The 18,346-nt window shown below is 42.2% G+C and overlaps 1 protein-coding gene across 10 annotated transcripts in view; it reads left to right on the forward strand.

Moving 5' to 3' along the window:
- The window catches only part of LOC143841024 (uncharacterized), a 182,623-nt gene that overhangs the window by 36,702 nt on the left and 127,575 nt on the right, over window positions 1-18,346 (forward strand). For 5 of the 10 annotated variants that reach the window (XR_013232531.1, XR_013232532.1, XM_077344610.1 and 2 more), the window contains one exon: window positions 11,546-11,769. The exons of the other annotated variants lie outside the window; for them this stretch is intronic. The gene's annotated coding sequence lies outside the window, so the exon portion shown is untranslated. The remainder of the gene's footprint in view (window positions 1-11,545; window positions 11,770-18,346) is intronic. 10 annotated transcript variants of the gene reach the window in all.

Genomic DNA, 18,346 nt, shown 5'->3' on the forward strand with positions numbered 1-18,346 from the left:
GAACTTGGTGAGATTCTAGTCTGTGACTTTTACCACTACCTGTCAATATGGTTATTTTTCTGGTTGAGAAACCATAGCTTTTCCCTTTAAACAGGAACTTTTGCCAGAAGCCTTTTCCTCCTTATTTGAAACAGTCTCACTCCTTACTATGCTCTGACCATTTTGGAAAAATCAGTTTCTCAGAAAAGGGTAATATATTGTGATTTCTAAGTGAGAGAGGTGTTCTAGAATGATCCGTGAATGGTTAAAGGTAATAGAATTCTCTTCTGTGTACTTCTGAATGTGCACATGTACTTCCTCTCCTTCCAGGGACTAGGAAACTGTTTTACAGAGATTGTTGGATATTGCATTATTGCAGTAGTTCATTCTCTGGGATTTTCAGAAACAAAATGTGAATGATCAGACTAGCCCACTCTCCAACAAACTGTCAATCCCTTTCTGGGATTGTCTAATTGATTAGACATTACTGATCAAGTGGGACAGTAGTAAGCATGCTCTTGAAGTCTCCCATAAAAGCTAGGTACCTGAACAAATAGTCACTTGACTCATCTTGAATGTGAACTTCCTGTGCAGCATCTCATAGCTGATTTTAAAACATATTAAGAAACTGAATACTAAGGAGCAGAATTCATTTTTTTTACATTCAGAATTTATCTTCACTAAATACTGGAGATAAAATTAGGATAAATTTTCATAAGTTACAATTTGGAGTATATTTTACAGCCTGAGTTTCTGACAGTTAGAATTTATTGCAAAACACTTTGCTGTTCCTTTGCTAATAAATCATCTGCTGTAATTGTACAAAACTGGGGGAGGGGGAATCCAAAGCAAGCTTACTGAATTTATTTATTTCAGGCTGACAAGTAAAGGTAAACAATTGTGTTTTTTATGGGGAAATTGTTTTTAAAAACCAAGCAAACGGAAAAAGCCCTCTTGTGTGGGTGTATGTATATTTGGCAGCTCAGCACAGAAAGGTTGAAATGTTTTTGAAAATTTCTACAGAGATGAGCACATAGGGCAAAAATCTGAGAGATCCACATGCTTTGAAACACTGGCTTCAAAGCATTTTAATGAAGACTCTTGCATTAATGTCACTTTTTGTAATTTTGTTATTTCAGGAAAAAGCACTAAAAGCACAATGTCCTACACATATGTTGGGACAAACAACTGTTCTTTTAAACCTCTCATCCATTTCTGCTTCCCTGCTGCATATCTTGCAGTGCAATCCTGTGCAGATTTATTTATTTATTTATTTGGATTTTTATACCACCCATTCTTTACCGCTCTGGGCAGTTAGATTGCAGTTATTCTATATAGAACTGCATTGTTGATGCATCTTCAGGTGACTAAATTTCCTTACCTCAGTGATGATAATGATTTGTAAAACACCTAAAACACTTTGCACCTGAATTCACAAGAAAAATAATTCATAGTGTGCGGCCACAATGTGAATCTGACCTTCTGCACCCTTGATTCATCACATGGAAGCTTGTTGGGGCTTTGCCAGAGTATGAGCAGCTCATAATATGCGTGGCTGATCCATCCATCATGGTTTGTAAAGAGGCTAGTATTGCAACAGAAGGTTGTTACTGCCTTGTGACCTTCTAAATTCTCTCCAGCAGTATGAAGCTAGTTATAAATTACCATTTTTGTGTGTTTTATGCTGCCTGTGTGCTGTGCGTTATTAAAATGTTATATGAAACTGCAAATGGGTACAGATAGATGGAACCCATATTCCATGCAACAATATTAGTTTGATTTCACATTTTGTATAAAGGAGCCACAGAAAATCTAGAACTAAGGATGGTCAAAAATGTCTCAAATCTGTCACACTTATTTTTAGGTTTCAGGCTTTCATGATGACCAATATCAAACATCTGAGTAAAGGTTTTTTTTGTTGTTCCTCTCTAATTAAAAAGATTGCTGGGAGCAATTCCACTATTTGTTTTTCTTATTAGACTCTGAATAGGTGTGGACTATGAAAGTTATTCACAAGAGTGGTTCAAACAAATTAAAATCTGTGCACACCATGCATTCTGATGATGGGCACCATGTAGGAAGATGGTAAAGGCCTCAAAGGCACAGAACCTGGAAGCCATTTCACAACTAACACCCTAACACCTTGCCACACTCTGGCGGTGAATAATATACTATTATTGCACAGTAGTTACCTTGATGACACATTCTTAACAATCTGATAAACAGAGGATGAATGGCTTAACCCCTTATCCTCCTCTTGGAAATAAATGGAATCTATTCCAGGAGGGGAGCCAGACAATCACAAAGGCTATATCAGATGACCACTGTTTGGAGGAACTAGTTAAACCATTCAACAAATCTGAGCCTGGGCTGCCTGCTGGGCACGCGGCCAAAAAATTAAAAAAAAATAATTTTAAAAAATTGGAGAATTCCATGGGACAATTAGAAAATGCCACGGGACACGGGGCAAATGCCCAAAAATGCGGGACTGTCCGGCCAAAGGCGGGACATCTGGCCACTTTACTCTAGTACATGGACTGGTTCACCAGAGACAAGGTGAGATTCAAATTTATTAATCTACTAGCTGTATGGTGGAATGACAAGTGTGTAGGGGGGGAAACTGGTGAGTAACTTAACAAACATGACAAGTGCATATTTTGAAATAAAATTATGCATGGGCACATACTAGGGGCATTACAATTTCTGGCCTTCTCCTTTATTCTTACATATCTTCAGAATGTTGGTATTGTCTCCAAGAATGTGCAAAGTTGCCTATTTCTCTGTAGCTGCTGCCAAAGAGATCACAGCATAAAGTAGATTAGAAAAAGGATGTGCAACTCACAGCTCCATGAGCCAGAATTAACCTTAATTAAACACGTGAGCCATATGTGAATGTATGACATCACCAGGCCCCATCTCATGTCAACATCAGACCTTGCCCCATGGGTTTCAAGATATAGCCACACTAGAGTTCAAACAGGTTAGATTAAGGTAATGTCATTCTGTAGATACATTACAAAATGCAGGTTAGCCTTGGGTTGTTCAGAGAAGACACAAGAGGTTTAACCTTCAAGCTCCACTCAGTTTCACTATTTGAAATCTGTCTCCTTGTTTGGTCAGTAGTTTAAAAGGAAAAAACAGACCTGGGTTTACATCTCAAACAGTTTAAGAGTTGCCACCGTTCTCTTGTATTACTTCATTGGCATCCAGCTTCTATGACACTGCTGAGTTGGCACCTGCTCACAGCCACAACCAATAAGGATGATGGACTCCAGAGATGCTGACTAAGTCAGGAGCATATGTTGGTGGGCCTCATGTGGTCCAGTCAGCATGTTGTGCACCCATGGATTATAACAATATTTAATCTCTGGTTGCCTGAGTTCCATAAAGGAGCATATAATATGGAAGTGAAAACATATTCTATCCATGGGCATGAAGCTGAGTCAAATACCTTGTGTTAGTGCTAAAATGTTGTCTTTGGTATGTGGAGGGGGGTTATCTATTTATTTGTAGTAGCCACTGAGATATTCTTTTAATTTGGTAAGTACGCTTGCAAATCAATTCCTTCATAACAGTCCAGAATGAGGAAGTAAAGTTGTGGCAGTAGTGCTACCATGTCATACACAAATTAAAGTAAAAATCTTCATATTCTTCATTCTATATTTTCTCTCTCTCCGCCTTGAATCCCTAGTTTGGAGCCTAAACTCTATAATCACTTCTAAATACACATGGGAAATGATCTAGAAGCACCTAAAAAACACAATGCTACCGAAAGACACTAGTGCAGTGGTTTTCATTTATAGTTCCTAGTATTGCCAGAATTCCTCAGAAGGTTATAAATTCATCCACCATGAGATGAATTGTCATGGTGGACAAATTTACCTAAATAACTGTCCTTTGCAATCCATACTACAGCTGCACCATACTATAGAACACAACAAAGCCCAACAGATTTCAGGCTTTGAGTTGCCTCCAAATCCCTTCCAGTGCAAAGAGGTTCTGTGGCAACAGACAGTGTTTCCTTGTTAGAGAGACTGGTGCAGCAAAGGTTCCTGGAGGTCAGGGGTTTGTAAACCTTGCAGTAGCATAATACATTGGTCTTAATGAAAATAAATAACTCTCCCTGGTGCTTGGATTAGCTGAAACCTGTAGTGCCATGAGATGAAAGTAAACTGATTGAGATGGGAGGTGACAGGAAGTATTATGTTCATAATTTTCCATGTAAGATCAAAATGGAAGATGAGGCAAATGATTGTGTGAGAGAGATTTAGGCATTTCTGGGTTTTAATAGTGAATAGTTAAAAACACTAAAGGGTACAACACAACTTCAGAAACAGGGGAGAGGGAACATATGGGTTTCAAAGGTTACATTATCATATGGTAGAGAGAATGAACAGAACATATTTTGGGGGTTACAAAAGAAAGCAACCAAACCTTGTAGAAGCACATAATTTAATTTCATGGAGACTTGGATGAAAGCTAGTCACAATATGCACTAAAATGAACAGAAGTGCTAAGTAGGTTATACAGTAAGCTGCCCATCCATCCCGAAAAACACACCCGCTTCCCTGGTCTTCGCCCCGGGTCCCTTCTGGGTCCTCAAATGTCCTGCCAGCAGCCAGCCAGCCAGAGCCGACTCCACGCAGGCGCGCGGGAGGCTCGAGGGAGAGGTGTGCAGGAAGAAAGGTGAGGCCAGAGAGGGAGAAAGGTCACCGCCACTGAATGCACCGCCACCACACGTACCATGCCGCTGCATTCACCACACCACCACGCTGCTGCAGCAGCAGCGCTTCCCACCATACAGCCCCAAAATTCTGGTCACCTTATTATACAAGGGGATCTGCAAGAATGTGTGAGGAGCATATAATTCCCCCTTCACTCTATTTCCTATATACTTTTCCAAGAGGCCCATATAGCTTCTTCCCTTTTTCCTGTGCCATTTTCTCCTTCCCACTCAGCACCCAACTTACCTTTATCTGTCCCTCCTGTCTTCAGCTTTTCCTCCTTCATGTCCTTGACATCCTCTGGCCAGGAATATCCTGGCAGAGATCAGTTGTGTCAGTTGCTGGGCAGAATCCAGTTAGGCTATGCTGATTGAATTGCCCTGGCTTGGCACAGTTGCATGGTGAGAAAACAACATGGAATTGTGCGGGACACTACTTTCCCTGTATCCTTCCCACACAATTTCCTCTTTCTCCCTACCTGGCAATCCTCATATCCTCACCTTTCCCTGGTTTGTTCTCTCCTTCCCACCCACTAACCAAGTTACCTTTAATATGTTCTCCAAATTCAGCTATATTATATAATTACTTCATTTATTCCCAACTTTCTCTACAATGGGGACCAAAAACAGGTTACATAGTTCTCTTTCATTTTATCTTCACAACGATTCTGAGGGGTAGTTTAGGCTGATAGCATGTGAGTATCCCACAGTCACCTGGTGAGCTTCTATGGCAGAGTGGGGATTCATCTCTCAGATCATAATCTGAAAGTATGACAATAACACTGGCTATTGTTAAGTGGCTACTGATGAACAGTAGCAAGCAGTTGAACCTGGGTGAGTCATGAAAGTTTTATAGTAACAAGTTGCCTGGTGGTTGCTGCTGGTCCTGGCGAGTCCAAAAGCCAATACAGCTTTGGAAAGGGTCTTGGTTTGAACTAACAGGCCAAGGTTTGAAGGCTGGCAATAACTGTTGTGGTTGCCTAGCAACAGCCAGTGAAAACATTCACTTCTTAAAGCTATAGGTGCTGCTTCTATCATTTTGGTTTTAACTTCCCAGGGCCTTTCCTCTTGGTTGTAGAAAGATCTGTATTATCTATTCAGGACTCCAGTTTATGAATTTATGTATATACTGATAATATTGAAAAATATACTATTGTTAGGACTTTTGAGAGGCTCAATAGGTCTGTTGTGCTGAAGAATCATTGGCAACCTTGCCATGCTCGTGTATACCCTCTCAATTTTCTCCACATCCTTTTTAAAGTGAGACCACCAGAACTGTACGCAGTACTCCAGGTTAAGTCTGACAAATGCAATATACAGCAGGACTATGACATCTTGCAATTCCAATGTGATGTTTCTATTGATACAGCCCAAGACTGCATTCACCTTTTTTATTGCCACATCACACTGTCTGCTCATATTTAGCTTACAGTACCATAAGATCTCTTTCACACTCTGGCCGCTGACTCAGTCATGATGAATGCATGGAAATGAAGCAGGCAAAAAATACTTGTGGCAATGAGGACAGCAGTAAGGACCAGTAACAGAGTCAAAGGTCTGATCAGCTATGTGATGAGATTTGGTAGTTTGTATCTGTTTTTAAAGTATCTGTCTGATTTGGATCTTACTTGGAGCTATGTGCTGAACTATACATTGCAGGACTTTCTTTGATGAAGTGAGCAACAACAGTCTTATGCCACGAAATGTACTCTGACTCAAACAACAACATCTGGAAAAAGCAAGCAAGAAAAAGGGGAAATTTAATTGGTTGAATACATGGAAAAATCTTCTCCTATGAAGATCTCAGACTAAGAATAACAGATGTTCCAAAACTGACCTTTTAAATACTGTCTTTCATGTGCAACTCAGACAGCCATTAAAGGTCAAGGATACCAAGATGTAGGCCTATTTGTCTTACCATCCTTTTAAAACATGAAGTTGGAATAGCTATAGTTTGAGGTGACCAGATTTTAACATTGGTAAAGCGGGACACCATTGACCGGGGGGGGGGGGGTTCTTGATTAAAATTTTGGTCTATATGGAGCAACATATGTACAATTTGCCAGGTACCCCCAGATGTCCCTCCAAAAGTGGGACAATCTGGTCACCTTACTATAGTTGTAGATATAGTACCTGAACAACAAAGCCAGTCTTTGTGCAAGATTTGGTTTTTTAAAAAAAGAGTTGGTTCTTATATGCCGCTTTTCTCTACCCTGAGGAGTCTCAAAGTGGCTTACATTCGCCTTCCCTTTCCTCTCCCCACAACAGACACCCTGTGAGGTAGGTGAGGCTGAGGGAGCCCTGATATTACTGCTCAGTCAGAACAGCTTTATCAGTGCTGTGGTGAGCCCAAGGTCACCCAGCTGGCTGCATGTGGGGGAGTGAGAAATCAAACCTGGCTCGCCAGATTAAAAGCTGCCGCTCTTAACCACTACACCAAAAAACAGACATAGTAAATGTAAGAATTTAATATGAAGAGTCTTTGCAAATGCATTTCTTTTTAACTGAATTGATTTCTTTGGAATTTTTGTATTTAAATTCATATCTTTCGCCCCAGTGATTTGTTTTGGCAACTCTTCCACAGCTGACAGAGGTGTAACCCAACTTCAGAAATAATGAATGATGAATCTGTATCAACCAACTGGCAAATTCTCCTTAAAGTCAAATTAGAAGCATGTAATATAACAGGAATTAAAAAAAAAGAACTTTGTGTTTTGTGCTAAGTGACATGTCACACATTTGAAATCCATGGTCAAGTCGGCATTTGATTTTACTTTGGTCAGTGATGCTTGTGCCCTGTATTTGTAATGTCAGAAGCAAGTTGTGTTTGCCTATATACAATACTATTTTTAGAAGACCTTGTTCTTGATGGAAGTTTTCAATGTAGTTCTTAATTTTATTCCGGAATCTGAGGGTTCTGAACTTTAAGCACTGATTGGTGCAAGCCCCCACCCAACAAACCCAAAACACAATCCCACCATGTCCATTTCCCTCTTTTGAGTATAACATTTGGCTGACTTCTATCGTTGCCTGTTAATGGCTCTTCTGCTCTTTTAATTTGTTTTCTGATGTTTTCCCCTTTTGGAACTTTCTTTATACCTTTCCTTGTACTTCTGGACCAAGTTCTCTGATTTTCTGAGACATAAAAATATTTTGTCTACATGCCTGCCTCCTGCTATCATTTTTGGGAGGCCATAGAGATCTGCTGATGAAAAGGGAAGCTGTGAAAAAACTGCCTTTGCAATCACCTTGTGCTGTTGTTAAAGGATCCAACCAATAGTGTTGTGCAAAATAAATCAGTCTCTTGCTTCCATTCTTGTACATTATTTGATTGCCACAGATAAACATAAATGGCCAAAGAGTCTCTAATTTAAGATTAAGTTGGATGTAGTCACAATAGCCTCTAGGCAGACAGGAGAACCATCAAATTATACACATACTTGCAGATAGTTCTAAGAGCCTGTTTCATTTTGTGCACACTATTGTTTGGATCCTATAACCCAAAACATGAACTTAACTTTTCTTCAACAGTTCCCGGTAACCTCCAAAATATGATGGCAGTGGTCAGGGAATCCTTGAAGATAAAATACTTCATGATTTTAAAAGCTGCAATCAAGAGGACAAATTTGAGATAAATCACTCCCTGAATTTGCCATTAACAGGGCTAGGCTGCTTCTACTTCTCTCTCATTTTGTCATTGTCATATTTTGGAATGCACATTCCTCAGGTCAAAGATCTGCCTAACTCTCCAGCGAACCTGCTCAAGGCAACTTACAAAATAAAACTTAATAATTAAATAAATTATATAATTAAAAAATTAAATAAATTATTTTAATGGGCTCCAAGATCACTGTGCATGGGGACTGCAGCAAAGAAATTAAAAGACACTTGCTTCTGGGGAGGAAAGCTATGGCAAATCTAGACAGCATCCTAAAAAGCAGAGACATTTCCCTGCCAACTTAAGTGCGTCTATTCAAGGCTATGGTCTTCCCAGTTGCAATGTATGGCTGTGAAAGTTGGACCATAAGGAAGGTCGAGCGTCAAAGAAGTGAGGCTTTTGAACTCTGGTGCTGGAGAAGACTCTTGCGAGTCCCTTGGACAACCGGTCAGTCCTAGAAGAGATCATCCCTGACTGCTCCTTAGAAGGCCAGATCCTGAAGATGAAACTCAAATACTTTGGCTACCTCATGAGAAGGAAGGACTCCTTGGAGAAGAGCCTAATGCTGGGAGCGATTGAGGGCAAAAGAAGGCAGGGAAAGGCAGAGAATGAGGTGGCTGGATGGAGTCACTGAAGCAGTCAGTGTGAGCTTAAATGGACTCCGGAGAATGGTAGAGGACAGGAAGGCCTGGAGGATCATTGTCCATAGGGTCGCGATGGGTCGGATATGACTTTGCACCTAACAACAGCAATTAAATAAATAATAGCAAAAGAAAATAATTAAAGCCAAACATTAAGCATTCCCAAAACCAAAAATGAAACAAGTGTTATACCTTTTACTAGGACCACACAAATGGGACAAAATATTCTGCAAGCTTTCAATCTCAGCAGTATTCTTCATTAGGCTGGATGTTACAAAGCGTTTTTTCAAAATAAAAAGTAGAAAGAAGATTCTTCAGGCCATGGTAGGGTCTGCTCTTCCACTGTCTGAAGGATGCAAATAAACAATTAGATTTACTTTATTGCTACTGTAGTATCTCCTTAAAACACATTCTCTGAAAAAACTGTATTCCATCCTTGTCATCCATTCTTTATATTTTTACTGAAATAGCACTTAAGTTGAACTTAATTGACCCCCAGTTATTTGTGCAACCTCTTACATTTATCTCAAACATTGTTAACTAGTTTCAAAACCCATTTATAAAAATGGGCTTTGAAAGGGGAGAAAGGGAAGGGGAAGGGAGATGCTCCGACTCCTGGTGAGAGCCATGACCCTGGGGAGCAGTATTCACCATTTGTAGAGTCCATGGTCAGCGGCGGGCGTCAGGGTGTCAGAAGGCCAGGGTGTCAGAAGGCCGATCCCCCCCCCACCCGGCTGAGACTCGCGGCCTTCTCCCAGCTGCGGAAAGAGCCTCGCTGCATCTGCGACGCAGCAAGGCTCTTGGGGCCGGGAGAAGGCCGATCCCCCCCCCCCACCAGGCCGAGACTCACGGCCTTCCGCGGCGAGGCTCTTTCCACGCCCGGGAGAAGGCCGATCCCCCACCCACCCACCCGGCCGAGACCTGCGGCCTTCTCCTGGCCGCGGAAAGAGCCTCGCTGCGTCTGCGACACAGCGAGGCTCTTCCCGGGGCCAGGAGAAGGCCGGACCCCCACCCACCCACCCGCAGAGTGCTCCTCGGAGGATGGGCCAAGTGGCCAATGGGGAGCCGCGCTCCGCATTGGCCACTTGGCCCTGGATTGCCACTCGGAGGGGCGAATCAGGAGCTGCTTTGCGGCTCCTGATTCGCCCTTCCAAGTTTTTATCCCAGACAGGGCCCGCCCTAACTCTTCCCCACTTGCCCTTACTCCTTTATTTCTCCCGCTCCTCCGGAGCGGGGGTGGTTTAAAGATATGGAATATAAAGTACTCTGCTCTCCACTGCTACCAACCAGCTAAGGATCCCTGGCCCTAAAGAAGTCCGCCTGCTCTCGACCAGGGCCAGAGCATTCTCTGTTCTGGCACCCACCATGTGGAACGAGCTCCCAGAGGAGATCAGGGCCCTGATGGAGCTTAAACAGTTCTGCAGGGCCTGCAAAAAGGAGCTCTTACGCCAGGCATTTGATTGAGACCAGACGTAATCAATAGCGATTGAAGGACCCCTGCCCCCCCCCCGCCCTCCTCAGCATTCCACCAGTGCTCTGGACCTGTTTACATTGTTGCACTGTTGTATTGTTTATATTTTTTATACTGTTATATTGTTATATGGTTACAACTATTAGTATTATTATTGTAAGGTATTCACTTGTTTATAGACTGTTTCATGTATTGTTCTTTGTTCCTATGTAAACCGCCTTGAGCCTCCGGGGAGGGTGGTATATAAACAAACAAAGAAACAAAGAAATAAAGAAATAGATAAAGTATACAGATCGTAACCTGCATTTATTGATTTGCATTTGGTGGTTTGTATATAGTGGTAAAAGAGAATCTTAGCTGGTAAACTGGACAGTATGGTAAGAGGTTATCCTTCAAGTGTCCATTCAGACCCCTACCCATAAGAACTAGTGATTTGAATTGTGCCTGGAGACAGAGAGGCGACTATTGCAGATCTTTCAGCACTGGATGATACAATCTCTGAATCTTACCCCTGAGAAAAGCCTGACTGCTGCAGTTGTAGCAGCAGAAGTTTCTGGACTGTTTTCGAAGACAGTCTCACGTAGAGCTCATTCCAGCATTCTTACCTGAATATTGTCAGAGCATTTTTAGGAAGCACAGTACAGTTCTTTTATTACTGGTAGCAAAGAAGAGTAAAATAAGATGTGTCTCTTTTCAAACCATTGAATTTAACATAGTTCTTCATAGAACTAAAGAGACTGAGCATTATAAAAATGAATTTTTAAATCAAAATATACATGTATAAGGCAAGCATGGACTATGTTAATATGTAATGAATATTTGAAAAGATGAAAGGGTAGGAGAGATTATTGATATAAGACATGCTGCTTTTCATTATCATAACTGTTGAGAATGATTCTCTTCCATTAAGAATAAATCCTTTTTGTTGACCTGACAAGTATATGAATTATGGGAGAGAGAAAAAATAAGTTTTTTATATGCTATGAAATCAACACCAAATAAGTCTTGTGAGCATAAATATGAATGCAATTGGGTGAATCATGGGGACCTTTGCTTATTTATGACTTTTCCAGAGGAAACAGCCTGCTGCTTATTAACAAGCGAACCTAACCCAGAACTGGAACTAGGGAAGAGGCTGCAGGAAGCAGCTTGTCTGAAAGCGGAGTCAGAAGTTCTGTCAGAAGAACACATGAAAGCAGCACAACAGGATCCTTACACATCTGCAGAAGTACAAGGTGGAGGTTGAGCCAAGGTTATCAAGCACCGTGTATCAGTGGCAACTATTGCACTAACAAGGGTTAGTCAAATATTTGCATGCTACTCACTGGGAGTGTCAGTCATAGCTTTAGACACCAATGATCTCCAGAACAGAACCTACCACAATATCCCATTAAAAATATTCATATCTGATCTCTGTGACTTTTCTTTACAATCTGTGCTCTAGATGCCCTCACTTTCTGGTATCTGGAAAGCATATCTTGAATCTTTAAAACTGTTGAACATGCATACTAGCTTTGTTCTGAGAAGTTTTGTGGAGATTTGTTATCCGGAGCTACTGACCATGGTTCATATTTGGTGGTTTCTCCACAGCCCCCATATCAAAGGAGTTTATTGCAGAAGATGCTGGAGTAAGTGAAGCACATGCTTAAGATGCCCCTAAATGCCAAGGTCTCACTCTGATCAGTAGGACATAGGGTTGCCTACCTCCTGGAGCGCTCCCAGAGATTCATTCCCCTTGAGAAAAGGAGTGTAGACTCTATGGTTTTATACCTCACTGAGGTTTCCCCAATGCATCAATCCTTCCCTTTCCAGGACCCACCTCCAAATCTTCAGGAATTTCCTGAGTTGGCTACCATGATAGGATATTTTCATAGCTCTGTTGGTACTTTTTAGAATATTTCTTTTCCATCTGAGCTTACATATTATGTTACCTATCTCAATCTCAGAAGGAAATTATGCCCATGTCACCTTGATCCATAGTTAATGTTGCCACAAAGCAATGAACACAACCTATATAAAATGCTGTTTTATTCTGCTTTCTGGACTGCCCTATCCTAAGACCCTGCTACTAGCAGCATATTGCTGGTGCTGGTACAGAATCAGCTTGCTGGGGGGTAAACGGTAATGACTAGGGAATCCCTAGGTAATGACTAGGGAATACTGGAAACCACCCTGTATTGAGTCTGCCATGAAAACGCTAGAGGGCATCTCCCCAAGGGTCAGACATGACCCGGTGCTTGCACAGGGGATACCTTTACCTTTATGCCACCTTCCATCCCAGATATAGTTAAACTAGTAAATAAGCCCGCTGCACTCTGAATGCAGCGGGTGCTAGCGGGGCTCGGGAGTTGGCAGGGCCGGTGCGGGCGTGGGGTGGCGCAGCTCGTCCGGCCCCCCCAAGGCGCGGCCTACCGGGGCCCATGTTGTGGCTGTAGGTGAGGCGGAGGCGGTGGCGTGGTGAGGAGATGAGGCTGTGACAGCGCGGCGCGGCACGGAGGCACGGCAAGGCGACAACTGTCCCTGCTGGATCCAAGGCAGGTAATTACGGCGTCCGGTTGTCCGCGGGCAAGCAGGAAGGGGGGCGGATCCCAATTAGTCAGTCCAGCGGCAAGGGACCGCAGGCAAGAAGGAAGTCCGAGTGTCCACGGGCAAGCAGGAAGGGGGGCGGATCCCAATTAGTCAGTCCAGCGGCAAGGGACCAATTGCGAGCCACGCTGCGCACAGCTCGCAATTGGTCCCTTGCCGCCGGACTGACAATCGGAGGGCCCAGATTGGGCCCTCCGATTGTCAGTCTGGGGGAAGGGGCCTATCGGCACCCTTCCTCATCACGGACAGTGCCCCCCCTCGGGGCCCCCAATGGATTATTTTATCCGCTCTGCTAGAAAAGCATAGGTATTGCATACTCAAGGCTCAGGTTCAAACTCTGAATTGGGATAATCCCAATTGGGATAAGCTCTTAGTGATTAGCTCATAGTACAAGAGAGTACTGAAACTGCACTAACAATCCCCCAACAAGCCCCCCCCCCCAATATATACATACATGGAACAATAGATCTACTCATGGCCATGGGTGATTGGTTACAGACAGTTTGAATTGATTGGATCCTTGTGGCTGTGGCTTCAAAACTACTGGCTCTTGCAGAGAAGCCAGCCAGCCCTGAGCCAATAAGTGGCTCAGTATTATGATCCTACCTTGGACCTCAAGCTTGGTCCTTGGCAGGTCTGCATACAGAACAAAGGGGTTGGAGATCTTTCCTGTGTAGGGGAAGCTGGTGTAAGCTGTATGCCACGATCCCCATATTTGGCCACACAATGAAACCTCTGTGATCCTTTAAATCTATTTGAACTCTTTGAAGACACAGCCATCATCAGCTTGGTTTATTTCCTTTCTGGCTCCTGAGATTTGGCTGACGGGTCCTTGCTGCCTTAAACAGGAATTAGATATATTCACGGAAGATAGAGTTGTCAGTGGCTATTAGCCATGGTGACTAAAGGAAACCTCTATAGTCTAAGGTAATAAACATTTGAATACTTAACTAGAAGCTTTGGCATCTATGCCTTGTTCTTCGTTCTCCAGAGCTACTGGTTGGCCACTGTATAACACAGGATACTGTACTAGATGGGCCACTGTTCTGATCCAGGAGGACTCTTCTTATGTTTTCATGATACAGCTGGGTAATAATTAGGGGTGTGCGCCAGGAAAAATGTCAGTACTTTTGGGATTTGGATTTTCCTGATTCGGTACAACACGAATCAGATGAATCACTGATTCAATTGACCAATTTGAGTTTGTCGGATTTAGGGAAACCCAAACCAATTCTACCACCAACAGCTGATCCTGAAGTGGAGAGAGGCCTCTCCAGGATCAGCTATTTAGCAGGTCTGGGAGCCTTTAAATGTATCAAGGCATCCCTCCCCATACAACTCAGGCTGTGTATGTGGGGGGGGGGAGGCCCCATTAAGCAGCTAACCCAAAGGGTGACTTGTTTGATGGGTACTTTAAACTTCCCCCTGCATGGCCTTCTGAAGCTGGATAGAGAAGGCTCAGAGGGCTGTGCAGTGAGAAAGAGCCTGTCAGTCAGCTCTCCCAGATGGTCAGCTGTTTGGCAGGCTCTTAAAACCTTCCACGCGCATAGGCTGTCCACCTTGCACCCAATGTTCCCAATCCCAGTTGGCAGCCGGCTCCTAAGGGGTGGGGGAGGGCAGCTCTCCCCCCACCCACAAAAGCTTTCCAGGCAGCAGAGATTGATCCTCCCCTGCCTGGGAAGGATCTGGGGTGGTGGCATTTGATTAAGCCACTTATATTGGTGCAGGAGTCAGGCTAGAACAAGAGAATGTACACTATATAAGAGCACTGATGTACACAGGTCAGTGCTGCTATCGGATGTGTTTTTTGCTTAGCAGCTGGTTGGCACAATACTGTCTGTCCCATAATTGTTATTTATTTATTTATTTATTTATTTATTTATTTATTTATTTATTTATTTAACTTTTATGCTCCTACTCCTAGGCCAGCTATACTGCAGTGACTTACATCAGTTAACCATAAAAATGGTAAAATAAAAAGATCGGCATAAACTGTTTAAAATCCCTCCCTCCTTCCCCACCCGCCCCTCCTCCCCTCCCCAACCTACTGCAAAAATTGGTTACATAAATGCCCAGGAGAGATATAGTACAGGCAAAACCTCTTCCTGCTTTTTGGTTTGACTCTTTTATTAAAAGTATATTGAGTAGGGATCTTTGGCCACCTTAATAGCTCAAGAGTTTAAAAACAAGGTGTCTTTAGCATCCTAATTAAATGCTAAGGAGGTGTCAGGTGACAAAAGAAAACTCCCGCTATGGCCCTGGGTTCAAGTAGAGTGGCCTGTCTGGGAGTACTAATATCTATGGTTTTAAAGCACTTACATTAATCCTCTGTTACAGCAAGTAAGACCACTGCCCGTAAATGCTTTAATTGTCTGATTCATTTTCAAATGAAACACCATTCACAGTTATAAAGGTTGGCCATCCCATAGACTAGCTAGAATCCTCAAATAAACTGACATTACAACCATCTCTTTTCCCTTGGGTTAATTTAGCAAGCTAGCTATTCTCTGCTGTATTTGGTTTGTTATTCCAAAAGATTTATGTATGTGAATGTGTGGGATAACTATAGAGGCAATATAGTTGTTTTTTTATAATAAAAACTATCCCTTTAAAAATTAATTGGTGATGGAAATGTATCATAGGAAGGACGATTTCACACTGAGATTGTACTGTAGAAGCAATTGCTTAGCTGAATCATTTCCTTTTTCTCTGTTGGTATCTGACAAGGTCATAGGATCCAGAATATTCCCTCAGGCACATGCAAAGCGTATGGATATTTAAAAACACACACACACACCTGGCACTTACAGGCAGAAAGGGGGAGAAAACAACCACCTTTTACAACTCGAGCCATGCTGTGACCAATGAGGGAGAGGGACGTATTTCCTGAGAGTACCCATAGCAACCTGTGCATTGCATTATTGGCGAACGGCTACTCAGACTACTAGAAGCACTACACAGAAACAGACCACAGTAGTCACATCGAGACAGACAAAAAATACAAGGTACACCACTGCGTGGGCTGAGCCTGACAACTTCCCCCATTCCTGACTGTTTACAGTATCATTTCTTGTCTGAGGTTGTCTCCTTTTGAAATGCATTTTGGATTGCTTCTTGAAAGTTTTAGGGAAACAATGGTTTATCTCTCAGTGTAGTTATTGGGCATTCCTCCAATAATATTGGATTATTGAATAAAATGTATCACTGCAAAGCTCCGCCATATGTGCTGGGTGAAACCTCCCCTGGGCTGTGAAGGCTTCAGGCAGGCTGATGTGGACAAAGAAATGTCTTGCCTCACAAAACATCCTGTATGTACCACTGAGAAATGTCACCCCAGTGAAGCTTGCAAAGCTGCTAAGGAAGTTACATTTAAGTGCTCCCCTGTTATGTTGGTAACTAGAGTTTCTGTAACCTTTCCTACTAGCTCTGAGATAGCCTAGTGGATTCCATAAAAATCAATGTGCCAACCCTTCTGTAGGAACCTCTGGAAAGTAACTAAAGAACTAAAAAGAGATGCTTTAAATAATTTCATGTAAACAGGATGCCAAGTACGCATTAAAGGAATATGGGATGGTCTTCTTAGTGACAAAATTACCTATAAACATTCAAATGCATGTATAGAACCAGGCTGTCCATTAGCATTTAATGAATATTACTCCAGCAGCAGACCAAACGTCTAAGAAGGCCCTGAAAAGGTAGGTTGTATTATATAACAGTTCAAGCATTGATCAGGATTGGGGTCCTCCCCTTCACCTGTACATTCCATTAAAAAGATATGAGTTGTGGATTCTTCCCCAATTTATTATTATTATTATTATTATTATTATTATTATTATTATTATTATTATTATTATTATTATTATTATTATTATTATTATTATTATTATTATTATTATTTAATTTTTAGACCACCCTTCTCCCAATAGGTCTCAGGGCGGTTTACAACATAAATAGTTAAAACACAATAAAATCCCCATAAAAACCCCAATTAAAAGTTACATATAACATATCACATAACATATAGCGGCGGTTATTATCAGTTTATCAGTTTCCTTATTTATCAGTTTCCTTATGTGAAACAGCTGTTTTGGGTCAGGACTGCATCATATATCAACTTTAGCCCCCACCCCCACCCCTGCGCGCATTTCCCTAAACTTTATATAGTCCCAGGAATGCAGTTTGGCACAATGGGGATATAGGAACCCATATGTATCTTGGGGTAGGCAGCTAGTGGTGCTAGTGCTAGAACCCAGATCTCCATTTGTCTCAGTCATGACCCTCATGCACTCAGCATTTTTGGAGAGGAACTTTAGTAAAAAAGAAAGTTTCTTGAACCAAAGTTGCAAACCAGAAGACTGCGCAAGAATTGTGCTTCAAATTCAACAAATGGAACACCTTCTCTATAATATAATCAGCTGTGGCAGGTTGCACATCTAAGTTCAAGCACACAGTCTGTCCATGAATAGAGATTCCAACATATTAAAAACGCTTCAGTAACATAGTCATGTTCTTAATTCTCTCTTCTGTGGGATGCATGTTAACCACATCTTCATTTCATACTCAAGGGTACAACTATGCCATCTACTGGCAAATGTATATAAAGTTATAACACCCCCCCATAACTGAGAAAAATTGTCTTTCTATGAATGTGTGTGTGTGTCTGTGTGTAGGGGATTGCCATTACAAAGTTGCATATCAAATACTGTGGCTGTGTCCCAGTGGCGTAGCATCTGTTCTGCATGCAGAAGGCCCCTGTTAAATCCGTGGTTTTCCTAGTTAAGAGGATAAGGAAGTAAGTGATATGGTAAACTTCTGCCTAATAGACTGAACAGCCCTGACAATGATGAGTCTTACACACACTGACGGGAAATTAGTGTATCCTCCTGAGCAAGTGGGAGAAATGGGGGAAGGTTTGGCCACTGCTGCAGGTCTTTAAACCTAGCTATGGCTGGGGAGGGAGGGGAGCTGAAGAGCAAGTCTATTGGCTCTTCAGCTGTGGCTTGCAAACCTTGGCCTGAATGGACCAACCCAGTAGACATCTGCCCAGTATGTGTTCACTTTTTGTTCTTTAGTACTCTGTGCTTACTTTTTAATACTGTGTTACACATAGACCTCAGTTTGTAAGACCTGAGCAAGGCTGTTCATGATTTGATGTTTTGGAGGTCATCAATTCATAGGGTCATCATAAGTTGGAAGTGACTTGATGGCAGTTAGCATACATACACTTTATTTGAGCTAATGTTTTAACATTGGCTTGTACTTATAGAATTGCTTTGGGTCTTTGTTGA

The sequence above is a fragment of the Paroedura picta genome, chromosome 7 (assembly GCF_049243985.1).
Source record: "Paroedura picta isolate Pp20150507F chromosome 7, Ppicta_v3.0, whole genome shotgun sequence".
In the NCBI taxonomy this organism is placed as follows: domain Eukaryota; kingdom Metazoa; phylum Chordata; class Lepidosauria; order Squamata; family Gekkonidae; genus Paroedura; species Paroedura picta.